The sequence below is a fragment of the Octodon degus genome, unplaced genomic scaffold (assembly GCF_000260255.1).
Source record: "Octodon degus isolate 3935 unplaced genomic scaffold, OctDeg1.0 scaffold00044, whole genome shotgun sequence".
NCBI classification, from domain to species: domain Eukaryota; kingdom Metazoa; phylum Chordata; class Mammalia; order Rodentia; family Octodontidae; genus Octodon; species Octodon degus.
This window is the reverse complement of record NW_004524620.1, coordinates 15,235,300-15,248,650: the sequence shown is the minus strand read 5'-3', so window position 1 is coordinate 15,248,650 and position 13,351 is coordinate 15,235,300.

Sequence of the window (13,351 nt, the reverse complement as noted above, 5' to 3'; positions counted from 1 at the left end):
TATCTTTTCTTTATGGTGAAATCATTCAATATTTCTTTCTCTAGCTTTTTTTAAATATACAATACATTTTCATTACATGTTTTCCAACTCCTTAAAGAACTTTTTGAAGTCTGTGAACATTTCTGGTAATCATCTCACTGTGGATTTTCCTGAAAGATTTTCCTTTTTCTTCTGCAGTTTCATTTTCTCTTATCTCTTCTTTAGTTATGTACTTATTAATAAGAATTTTCCATTTCCATTATAATGTTATGGGACCACCATAATATATGTTGCTCACTGTTAACCAAACTATCATTATATGGTGTATAACTGTATCCTTTATTGAATAGATCTTGCTTGGAATTACTTAAAGAACATGTACATTAATGTTCCTTTCCATTCTGCTACTACTCTCATCACTTCCAATATTCTCATAATTTATACATTCATACATTTGATAGTACACCCTAGAACCTTTATACTTTCTTCTCTTGTTTTAATTCCCTTTTATATTTGTTCTACTAACTGCCTGGTTTCAGACAACATGTCTTTAAATTTGTTAATCTGCAGTTTTTTAAAATATATTTTTCAGCTTCAGAATTTGTTTCTTTCATATGGTTTCTTTATAAACTCCTCATTTTGTTCATTGTCTTGGTTACTTTTCACTCATTGCTGGGACAAAATACCCAACACCTAAAATTAAGGGAGGAAAGGTTTATTTAGCTCACAGTTTGTGGAGGTTTCAGTCCATAGTTGGCTGGCTCCCAGGCAGAGTGACACATGGCAGAGAGCAGCAGTTCATGGCAGCAAAAATCAGCCAAGAGCAAAGGGCAGAGCAGCAGCTGCAGCTTCTAGCCAGCCTCTCTCCCGTCCTCATATTATAAACAAGCTACCCTGGGGCTGGGGGTGTAGGACTCACATAATGTCCCTGCCCTCCTCTTGCACAGGATGAGGGTGTTCACAACTAAGAATCCTGGCTCTCTGCTAGTCACTTAATTAAACTTCTAAACTTCCCAAGTTGACACAATGTATCAACCAGTACACTCATAAATTATTTTCTTGGTTTTATTTATCTGCGTGTGTTCTCTTGTACTTCATTAAACATCTTTAAGATATTTGTTTTTAATCTTTTGTCAGGTAATTCTTCCTCCATTTCTTTGGGGTCATTTACTAATGCTTTATTTATTCTGTTGTTAGTAGCATGTTTGCCTGATCCTTCATGATTTATGTGTCTTGTATCTTTTGTCTGTATATCTAAAGAAGCAAACAGCTCTCCATTCTTTACAGACTAGTTTCAGCAGGTAAAGATCTATTGATTTCCCAGGTTAGTAAGATTACTTCTGAAATCATAATCAAGTAGAATTAAGACCTGATCATGTGGTTGCTGCTGAGTCTCCAGTAGGTTTCTAAGTTGGCATTCCAGTTGCCAGGGTGTTGGAACAGTGGTGTACATGGATTTTGCTGAGTCACTGGTTGGATAGGTAGATATTCTACCTCTGGATAGTCAGGACTGCTTTTACACTGTAGCAGAGAGCAATTGTAACCAAGTCATAGGGATACTTTTTTTTTTTTTGTGGAACTGGGGATTGAACTAAGGCCCTTGAACTTGCCAGGCAAGCACTTACTCTATTGAGCTAACTCCCCAGCCCCTATAGGGATACTTTTGGACCCCAGTCAGACCACAGAGGACAGACATAAGAATGTACCCTCCTGGCTTTCGAGTCAAGTACAACCTCTCCTAAACCATGGCTAAGAGGGAATATGGATGAATCACTGGTCATGTCAGGCTTCACAGCTAGAAATTGGTTTAGCTGACTTGCTTCCCAAGGCGCAGACATCCATGTCTCCTAGGTTGGTTGGAAGACAGTGCTGGTGGTAAGCCAAGACCAAATAGGCTCATGGCCATACTTAGCAGCAGCTAGGGCGGTTTGAGAATCTGTAGCTGTCTTCTCCAGGACATGGTCAGTGAAGCTGCCACCTGGCTGAAGGCTTGCTTTATCAAAGTGGGCTTCTTTGCTCATGTCTTCTGCTGGGCTGCAGTCACCTAGGTGAATGCTAATGTTCCTGCAAAGGCACCTTTGTCCATTGAGAGCTGCCAAAGTTTTATTGCATGGCTTCTTTTCTGCCATTTTCCTAATATCATCTCATATATTTCTAGTCTAATATGTCTTTGTTTAAGTGTGTCTATGCTTAAAAATAAATATTTAGAAAAATACCTAAATAAGCTATAGATAGAAATAAACTATGACTTATGTATATTTATGACTGTCTTAATCTCTCACGTACATTATTCTAGTGACATTACAGTGGACGTTGGAGGTTTTACAAGCTTTTCTGATGCCTCCAAAGTCCTTACTGGTAGTGGAGCACTGCTAGAGGGTCTTTCTGCAGTTAGGAGCTCTTACTCTGTACTAGAAAGCTTTTTCCTTCTATGAGATGTATTGCAGCAGAATCTCCCTCATGTTCATTTCATTCAAACATATCCTGGCTTTCTTTTTTCCAGTACCAGGGATCAAACTTGGGACACTGCGTTTGCCAGGCAGGCGCTTAAGCTGCCGAGTTATCTCTCTGGCCCTGTCCTGTCTCATTATAATACAATACATGGACTAATTTGTGCTATAATTTAATTATAGCTTCTAGAAAAGTAAGGTCAGAACAGGATATTATTAAATAGAATTCTCTGCTAACTGCAGACTTCAAAAGGAAATAGACCAATATTAGGAAAGATTGGAATCTATCTTTAAAATTTAGAAGGATCTGGAGCAAAAATCATGCTTCTTATAAATTCCCAGTAAAACTCATTCAAAACAATATCAGCTTTCAAGAGTCAGTGTCACCTATTTACAAAGCCATATCAAAATTTTTATTTATAAATAGAAATAATACTTATAAATTTTGTTTCTGTATATGTGGAAAATTATTTCAGCTAAAATATTGTGATTAAAATCTATGTCCTCTATGTCTCATTTTTAGTAGAGTCCAATGAAGCTGTCTATCAACATTATCCGCTGTTTTACTTTGTCGGTAGGTCGCAGCTATGGGATGCAAGAAAAAGCAGCAGCTGAAACCGTGGTGCTGGTATTGTAATAAAGACTTTGATGATGAGAAGATTCTAACACAGAATCCAAAAGCAAAGCATCTTAAATGCCGTACATGTCATAAGAAACTGTACACAGGATCTGGTTTAGCTATTCATTGCGTGCAGGTACATAGAGAGACAATAGATGCTGTACCAAATGCAATACCTGGGAGAACAGACATAGGATTGGAAATGTATGTGTGGAAGGCATTCCAGAAAAAGACATGGATGAAAGACAACCATTTCTTGAACAGAAAACATAAGAAAGCCCAAAAAAGAAGCAACAAGATGATTCTGATGAATATGATGATGACTGCAGCCTCAACTTCATTCAGCCACAGCCTGTTCAAAGCAGGGTTATATCCCCCAGTAGCACAGCCAGGACTGCCACCTGTACCTGGAGCACCACGAATGCCTCCAGGTATGTCTCCCTTAATGCCAGGTATTCCTCCTGGCATGCTAGGAATGCCGCCAGTTATGCCAGGAATGCCACCTGGATTGCATTATCACATGATGTTCTTCTCTATCAACTTCTTATTTTATTGTGCCCCTAACACTCAATAACATAAACCATCTTTCCATCAGATAGTGATACCAAAGAGAAAAACTATCATTTTTTTTGTTTCAGTAGTAGCTGATCCAAATGTTAAGTGTAGAAGCTGAAAAAAAATTAATAGCTTGATATGTACATCATTAATTTACATATTTTGGTAAAATAATGTAGGATCAATAATTCATTTTTATTTTAAAATTATCTTTAAATGTTTAGTTGATCATGACAATATGATTCTGACTTACTCCTCCTTCCCTTTAAGCTTGAATTTTTGAAAGAAAAAGCTATTATAACTAGTAAAGACTGAGTTATTTGTAGGAAAGTGGATACTCCTTGAGACCATAATGTTAAGTGAGATAAATGAGGCACAAAGGCTTAAATTTAAGCATGATTTATCTGTGAAACTTAAATTATAAACAAGGAGCAAAAGACAATACGAAGCAAAGAGATCAAATGATAAGGAAATCAAAAGATGGAGGAGGAAGGAGGGCAGGGAGGGAAAGAAGACGAAAAAGGAATTGATGAGTTACGTACATTTACTAGCTCCACGCAAGGAATGTGAATATGTACTACAAATGCGTATTAATCAGATTTTTAAAGGGCTTAATATGACTCTCATGTTCAATACTGTTAGATGTTGTGATTAAAGATATTTACAATGTCACTTTTAATCTAGTTGGAAGAAATAAGTAAGCCATTAAAGCACAAAATAATACGTAATGTGATAAAAATTGCAATTTAGAAAACAAAGAAATTCAGACAAATCAGATTATTGAGACCGTATGGTGAGGGAGAAATTTTTTTAATGCATTGTGAAGAACAAAAGTAAGACACAAATTTTAACACATATAAAAATAAAAGCTCATCCCTGGCTGGGGAGTAGCATCTGAGCTTAGGCTCTCCGGGGCCTCTTACATGCTATGATATTGCAGATTGAGAAAGCCTACCTGTGGCAGATATTCACACATGTGGAACTCATTAGCGAGCAATACAGCATCAAATGGTGTAGGAAGGGAAACTGGGTACAGGAGACCTTCAGCAGGAGTGCAGCTGGGTCAGCGCCTCCGCTAACCAGAGACCATCTGATGCTATGACGCCTTCAGCAGTAGAGGTAAGGGGAGGGCATCTATTGTGCTCTACCAAGAAGCAGTTGTTGAAGGAAGGCAGCCCCCAGGAAGAAGTAATGAGAGAGAGAGAGAGAGAGAGAGAGAGAGAGAGAGAGAGAGAGACAGACACAGAGACAGACAGAGACAGAGACAAAAGAGAGAAGACAGAAACAGAAAGACTGTGGTAAGCATACTTAAACTACAATATATAAGAAGAACTATAGCCTCTTGGTGCTTATTTATTATAATTCATGGACATATTAGGCCTTTCTAAATGATATTGTAGCAGAAGATTAGATAAATGGGTATAGCATTTTTGGAAGAATATGAAGGGTGTAAGGTTCAGTGCTTTGGGGAGTTGAAATGCTTCAAGCTCTCCTAGTCTTAAATGTTGAAAAATCTACTGTAATTCTATTGAGTTTAACTTTATATGTGATTGGTTATTTTCTCTAACAAGTTTTTAAGATTCTGTTAATGGAGAATATTTTCTGATTTCTATTAACACGGTTTTTTATGTCATTTGTTCTGTCTTCTAACTTTTCACTAATTCCAGATACTCTTAAATTAGTCATGTAGCAGCTGTCAGACCCATTTTTCATGTTTCCAAGGTAACTTTGAGGAACTGGTCACCAATATAAACCCTATCTTCTTAATACTTTTTTCACATTGGCCGCTTCCACCAATACTTTATAAAGTTTTTGATCTCCTGATTTTCTGTTTGGTGCCTTTTCATGAATTCAAATTCTTTGACAACCTGATCATTCATGTTTTATATCACTGTTTATCTCATCTAATTTTTTAATTAGTGTCTTGTAAATTTATTGATCATCTTTTTTTTAATTAAAGTCCATTATCTGTTTAATTATATCTCCTTTGAGTTTGTCAGGCACCTTACTGATCTTTTTTTTTCTCCTCTTTTATAATTTCAAATAATTCAACTGTGGCCTTTGGATTTCCTGCCCTTGGGCCCAGGGATACGCTTTAAAGGAGGTGGGAGTTCTTGGAGGCATTGTTGTGTTCTTGTCTTCTCAAGCTGCTATTGTTTTGTTTGTGGCTTTTTGTGCTTGGGTCTGTGGGCACTTATGTTGGAAATAATTGCTAGCTGTCTGCACTCTGGGCATAGATAACTATAGGCTTCTGATTCTGTCTCAAAAGCCAATCCTCTCCTTTAACTTTGTTTTTGCACTGGGAATCAAACTCAGGACCTTGTGCTTGCAGGAAGGCGCTGTGCTGCTCAGCTATAACCCTGGCCTTCCATTAACTTTTGAGGCAAGGATCATATGCAACTGGCCCAGCATCCTCTGGGAATGGGCCACAGTGTTGTTATTCTTTTTTGTTTGTTTGTTTGTTTTGCAGAACCAGGAATTGAACTCAGGCCCTCGCACTTGCCAAGGAAGCATTTATTCTACTGAGCTATCTCCCTGGCCCAGGCCACGGTATTGTTAATGACATAAAAGCAATTCAGATATTGGCTTAACAGAGAATACCAATTAACAGCAAAAACCATACCACCATGGCAATTATAACAAAATCAGCAGCATCAAAGACAGAGTGAATATTGACATACTAGAAGAAACAATACAGTACCACCCTTAATAATAAAAAAGAGATCAACAATGTGAATACAAACACTACGTAAATAAAATACTGACATATATTAAATATCTACTAAATGGTACAAATTTACCTCCACTAGCAATAGAAAAGAATTCAATGGTGACAGCATAGTTTAAATAATTATCTAAAGATTAAAAAAACTTTAATGAACAGAAAACTTTAAAAGCTTTAATAAAGATAGGAGAAATGGGACAAATGAAAATGACAGAAAAAAATTTGAAAAATTCTGGAAGATGAGAAAGAGATCAAAGTGATACAAACGATTTTATTAAGGAGTAAAAATAAATTAATATAAAAAATAAAATTAAATTAAAATTAAAAAATAAATTAATAGAATTACATAAGGGCCCAGCCAGATACTCAGCAGCCAGCCCTGTCCCCAGGTGCACTAAGACAGCCATTGAGATGGGGCGTGATGGCATGCCTGTAATCCCAGTACTCGAGAGGCTGGAAACAGGAAGGTCACTACGAGTCTGATCTGTGTAATGAGATCCTGTACTAAATACATAAAAAGAAATAGAATTAGATAAAAGTAACTGAAAAGAACAAACAAGGAAAAGAAGAGAAAAAAATAAAAGAAAAATAGAGGGAAAAACCAACACAGAACATAACCCCCCCCATGCTCCCAAAACCCAAAAAAGAGGGGGAAAAACTAAATGAATACAACAATACTCTTCTGCATTTTGGAAAACATGGTTTCCTTCCAGGATCTGCAGTCTTAGAGTTCAGCAAGTCATGGTATCTTTCATTTATCCTCACAGCCGGAGGGTTTGTGAGGTGTTCCTTCCCCATTCCACAGTCATTGGCTTTTGTTTTCTGTTCTGGGTCATACTTCCTGTTTCTTTACATTTCTTTCTTTCTTCTTTCTTTCTTTCTTTCTTTTTTTTTTCTTTTTTTTTTTTTTGCTTGTTGAGTAGACATTCTAATAATGTAATGTGTTGACTCTGGAAATCAGTGCCTTCTGTCTCCCAAGACTTTGTTGTGGAGTTTTATTTGTTCATTTAACCTCTTACCAGTCCAATTTTTAAAAAAGGAAGACCAAAAATTACATATTTTTTCATTAAATTTTATAAGATGATAAAACAGGAAATATAAAAATAACAATTTTTATCAAAATTTTTCAATACAAGAATCAACTGTTTGAAATTACACCTGCCCAAGCAATGCTTGGGATAGTCAGTGTATAAACAAATGTATTGCCCAAGTGGTGCTCACTTTGAGTACACTATTAAGTGGCTAATGATATTTCTGAACTAATTCATCAAGATCTCTACTGTGGGTCATATGCAGCCCCTCAAGTTTTTAATCTGTTTGCTTAATCGTTAACTACTGGAACTGGGAGATGTTCCTCAGTACTGGAACCAGTAGTCTATTTTTACCATGCTGGAGTATGAATGATCTCAGTACTCAAATAGACTATTAACAATCCAACCTTTAAAAAAAAAATCCAACTTTAGCCTTCACTTCCTACTGTGACACTAATAGCCAGTCAGAGATGATGGATCAGGACTTTCTTAGTTATTTCTTGAGCACTTGTAAACCTCCAAATATGTACAACAGTCCTTCTAGACTCCAAAGGCCATCTTGTTCCTTAACTTGTCCTTTTAAGCCTTTAAGTTGGTCAATGTTTGCTACACTTGTTATAAATCACCTCTGGTAGCCACCACATTAAAGCACTCATCTAGAAGTATTTCTGATGAACTCCTCTGAGGGAAGGCCTCTTGGCACTGGGCCATCTCTAGGACAGGTCAAACAAGGATAAATACTTTCACTGACATCTCAGATAAGAGCAAGCTTTAGTAATGAGGCTTTGAAATACTCCAGCCCCACATGCCTCTTCCTGGTGCCACAGATATGACTTGGTATCTTTAAAACTCCTGCTGGGATTGAGACTATGTGTTGGGACTAGCACAAGTGAAAATGCCAGAGACTTTGCTGTGCTCTCTGAGAGCCCATATTTTCTCAAATATGTTCTTCTGGGAAACAGATTTAATTTCCAATATTCTGAAAAATCCATTCTGAAAAATTTTGCTGGTTTTCTCTACTTTTATGGAGAGGCAAACTTTCAGAGATAGTGCTCTACCATTGTTGCTACTGGCAACTGTATCCACTTTTATAACAAATGTTTTTTGAAGCCTAACCCTATCTGGCCCTTCTGGACCATTAGTTTGGACATGATGTCAGGATTTGACAATTCTAAGGAGTTTTAGTCTTGTAAAACATACTCAAACACAGCCATATTGTTCTTTTAAAAAAAGAGAGAAATATACGCTTTCTTTTATTTTTAAAGAGAATAAAAATTAGAATTAAAACAAAAATTACAAGTGATACAGAATTTCACTCAACAAAGTTATATGAATTTCACAGTATTTGTTGTAATACATAGTGTTGTCTTCCAACCAGTTATTCATATTACCAGATATGTGCATGTAAAATTGGAAGAAAGAAAAAAAGAAACCGGTAACAAACTAAGAAGAGAAAAAGTACAAACAATTGAAAAAGGAGATGAAATGTTCTAAATCGAATTATTTTGTGGATCATTTAATGAAAATTTAAAATAATAAGATTAATTGCATAGAAAAATCAATACAGAGATCTAAAAATATGAACTTCACATTTCTAGGGACACTTTTTTAGTTCTTTGTGCTTCATCCGTCGGTCCTTTGTTCTTACACAGGCAGTAGATCAGATGCCTGTTCTGGTCACGGAAGGGTGAGCAGCGCCCGGACCCAAGCCAGCGTTTCCCCCTTCGCCCAGTAGATGGCAGTACCACACCAGCTCAGGCACAGCCGGCGGACAAAGGAGGGACCTGTCCAGGAGCTTTATTCTCCCCTTACTTTAGGTGGATCCGTTCACTACTAATCTGGATCGCCAAAGAAAGGCCAATAGAGACCTACAGAAACACACAGTTGAAAAGCATGGCAACGCGACATACTCCTGCGTTTTAAATTCTACAGTCAGACCTAATAGGATCCAGACGCCTTCTCAGATATAAGGTGACAGGAAAAAACGTGAAGGAATCTCCCATGTGGTGATCAAGTACAACGCTCAGCTGTTTCCTAAATTAGTGTACTTGGCTGCAGTTTCACAGCTCTTGTCTTAAAATCATGCCAGATGATACGTCTAAAGACAAGTTTATCACCACTGAAAAACATTTTAAATTCCACAGTAACCTTAGAGCCAACGTGCAAGCTAGACAACATCACACTCAAGGGCCTACAATTGTGTGCTCATCTTAAAACAAGCGAGACTTAAGGTTGGTCACCTCCTACTGTCTGGATGACTCCTGAAAACTTCCAATGATTGTCTCTGAAATAGTGACACACAAACTAGGTACTTAAGAGCATTTAAATTAATATCTTTATATTTTCTAAAACCAGGAGGCAATTTCTAGTCACTAATGTCTTGAACCTTCTCATCTATTTATCTAGGAACATAAATTCACATGCATACCTTGTCTTATACACACACTTACTGTGCTGACTAAAAAGCAACAACCAATCCAGTAAGAACCTTTAATAGATTGCAAAACTAGTTAAAGTTGTGAAATATTTTTAAATATTTATTTTTAAAATAATAGAAACAGGCTGGAGACATAGCTCAGCGAACTAAGCATCTGCTTTGGCAAGCGCGAGGACTAAGGTTCGATACCTGGTCCTGCATGCCACGCCGGCCCTGGGCACACTAAGCCAGTGACCGAGCCTGGGCATGGTGGTGCATGCCTGTAATCCCAGCCCTGGGGAGGCTGGAAATAGGATTGCTATGAGTCTGAGCTGTGTGGTGAGACCCTAAACCAAATACATAAATGGAAAAAAAAATAGTATGAACATTTTAATTCAAAAATTAAGACAAAATTTTAAATGCCTTTTTAAAATATATTAAGCATACTGGACAGGGGCCAAGGAGATAGCTAAGTAGAATAAGCACTTGCCTGGCAAGGGCAAGGTACTGAGTACTGCAAAATCCCCGGTATCGAAGGAAAAAAAAAAGGAATACTGGAAAATTAAAGACATGATGATGTAAAAGAAACACATAAAAGTAATGTAGAAAGTAAAGCATAAATCTACATAATTCAGCAACAAACAAATCACGTTTAAGGCAATAAACAGAAGTCCCTGTAGAGAGCATCGTAAGAAATGGAGGGGGGCCTGCTCCCCCAGGGCTCTCTCGGCCCTCATCATCGCAGGGGTGACCTGGCTCATGAACGGGCCAGACTTTGGCCCTGCCCGGCAGGTTGGACTGGGGTTTGAAACACAGGAGAACCACTTTCCTACTAGGCGAGGCTCACGCCAGCTGTGGAAATCATGGCACCTCACAGTGGCCACAGCGTGGCAGGTGAGAAGAATGGTGACTTCCTTATGTGGCCCGGCCACTTCCAGCCACGGAATTGAGCAGATCTGGTCCTGGGGTGACCACTGTATCCCTAGTGAAGGAGGCATGCATTTAAGTTCTCCTTCCTACATACAGAGTCTGTCCAAAAAACCCACAAAGACATACATAAACACACTTCAGGAAAAGAAAAATAGTCTAATGTTTTATCAACAAACAGTGTTACCCTCATATGGGGGTCCCTAGATGCTGGCCCTTGAAGAAGAAACTGAAAGTGCATGCACAGCCATCTTAATGATCACAGTTACCTGAGCAGCAGTTGGCCATAGTAATAAATGTCTGAAAGCCAAAGGCTACCACTGTGAACACCTCTTGTAGCTACAGAGACCACAGGTAACTTATATTCATCTCATGATGTCCCAGTAAATCTAGTATTAAAATATTTATACAAGCTTTTCTTTTCCTTAAGTGTGTATATGTTTGTTTTGGGATTTGTTCGGGGTTTTTGTATTTTTTTAGGGAAGGGTCTACAGGGTGTTCAGGGTCTCACTACTAGATTGGAGTCATAGTGATCTGCCTGTTTGCAGCCTCCCAAGAGCTGGGATTACAGGTGCGCACCACCATGCTCAGTCTCAATTGCTGTCTCAGCCTGCCCCTAGCGGGGTGGGCAGGGCCAGCACAGCAGGCCTGGAGATCAAACCCCCAACCCTTGCACCTGCTTGCAGATGCTTTAATCTGCTGAGCTACTTGGCCAGCCCAATGGTTTTTTGACAATGCTAAGTATTTCATTGAAACACCTGGTCATTCTAGATATTCTCAAGTGTCTGATACATGTTAAAAAGTACAAGTAGCATGATAATACATTTTATGACTCTCTTTTTGTTAAAACTCTCATGAAGCATTATTTTGTGAGGAGAATAACAAATAGGCAAATCCCCTCTTGAGTAGTTATGCACAGGTTCCCGAAGAGAAGGCAATGCGGTGCTAATGCATGCATAACAAGGCAAGCCACCATTGTCCCCATGTCCCCGCACTGTGTTTTACTTTGCTGTGCATGTAGGCTATGTAAAGGACAAATGGGTCTTCTTAGAACAACTAGTCTTCCTAGATGTTTCAGAGATTGCCAGTTTTTGACATAAGTGGAGTTAGTGAACTAACAAATTTTGTACATTTTGTGTTAAAATTCCTGGAAAATATTGTCTTGTGAAAATATGAGCATTTTAGCCCACTGGGTTGGTGGCATGGGGAGGGTTTCTAAACTAAACCTTTCCTGTCTTCAAGACCCTTTCAGCTATCTTTGTAGGTATACAGTTTAATCAAGACTGTTATGCATATGTAATGGATAAATTGAGTCCTTACCTAAAACATTGTTTTATGTAGATGTTTATTTATTTTTTATGTAGATGTTTAGAAGTAGCAAAATATCACTTTGTAAATATTGTTTTTTAGAAATAATACATGAAATATTATTTTTGGGGAATGGAATGGTTAAGCCACCTCTTGCACTTGATAGACTGGAGGAAGTGAGAGGGAAGCAATTGCAAAAGATAGTATATTAAAAAAAAAAAAAAGAAAGATAGTGTATTACCCTGTAGACCCTGTAGCAAATACATTTAAAAAAGATAGTGTGTTAGTGCATTTGTACTTAGACATTTTCAGGCATCATTTTTCTGTATGTTTTGTAGGTTTTGTTTTCCTACATATGTAGTGTACATAACAGGCAAATAAATAAAAATTTTGGAGTTTTTCATCCCTAGATATTAAAGAAGTTTCCAGTGTATGACAAAGTCATTAAGTTAGCACATTTTATATACTTTGTGTTGAAATGCACAGACAAGCTTGTCTTCTGTAAATGAATTTTTTGATTCAACCATCTTTAACGTTACAAATGCCTATACTTGTCCACTGGTTTGAAGGCAGTGAGGCAGACAGAAGGCAATGAAAAAGGACTGGTTTAATATTATAACCTCAGATTACAACTATTGCTACATGTACATTTTTTTTTTTAATCAGGGATCAAACCAAGGACCTTGTGCTTGAAAGGCAGGTGCTTATGCCACTGAGCTACATGTACAGTTTTATTGATCAGTGTGCATGCTAGCAGACAAGGTTTTAAAAGAAAAATCTAGTTCTAGATATGTAGAAGTGTTTGATATATTTAAGTAGATGTAGTAGAATAATATTTTCTATAAATAGATTTTAAAAATTGATGGGAAACATAATGTTTGGAAAAAGAATATTTAAACTACCTGCTCATTGCGTTGAAGGAGATAGGAGGGAAGACATTGTGGAAGGTATTTTTTTTTCCCACTGGGGATCAAACTCAGGACCTTGCACTTGCCAGACAGGCACTTATTCTCTGAGCTATCTTCCCACGATATATATATATATATATATATATATATATATATATATATATATTATAGTGGGAAAGAAAGCTTCTGTCCAAGAGAGGGACAGAAGGGGAACCCAAGAAGGTTGTCCCCATGGAAGGTATTTTGTCACATGTGTAGTAGAAAATTTCAGCTAATCCATTGCTCTTATGTTACATGAATGTCATTTAACTTTATTATACCATTTATATAGTGTATGTGCTAGACATATGAGCCCTGATTTTATAATATGTAATCTCTAGATATTAAAGAGGTTGCCAATGTATGACAAAATAGAGTTAGTACTCACCAGGCA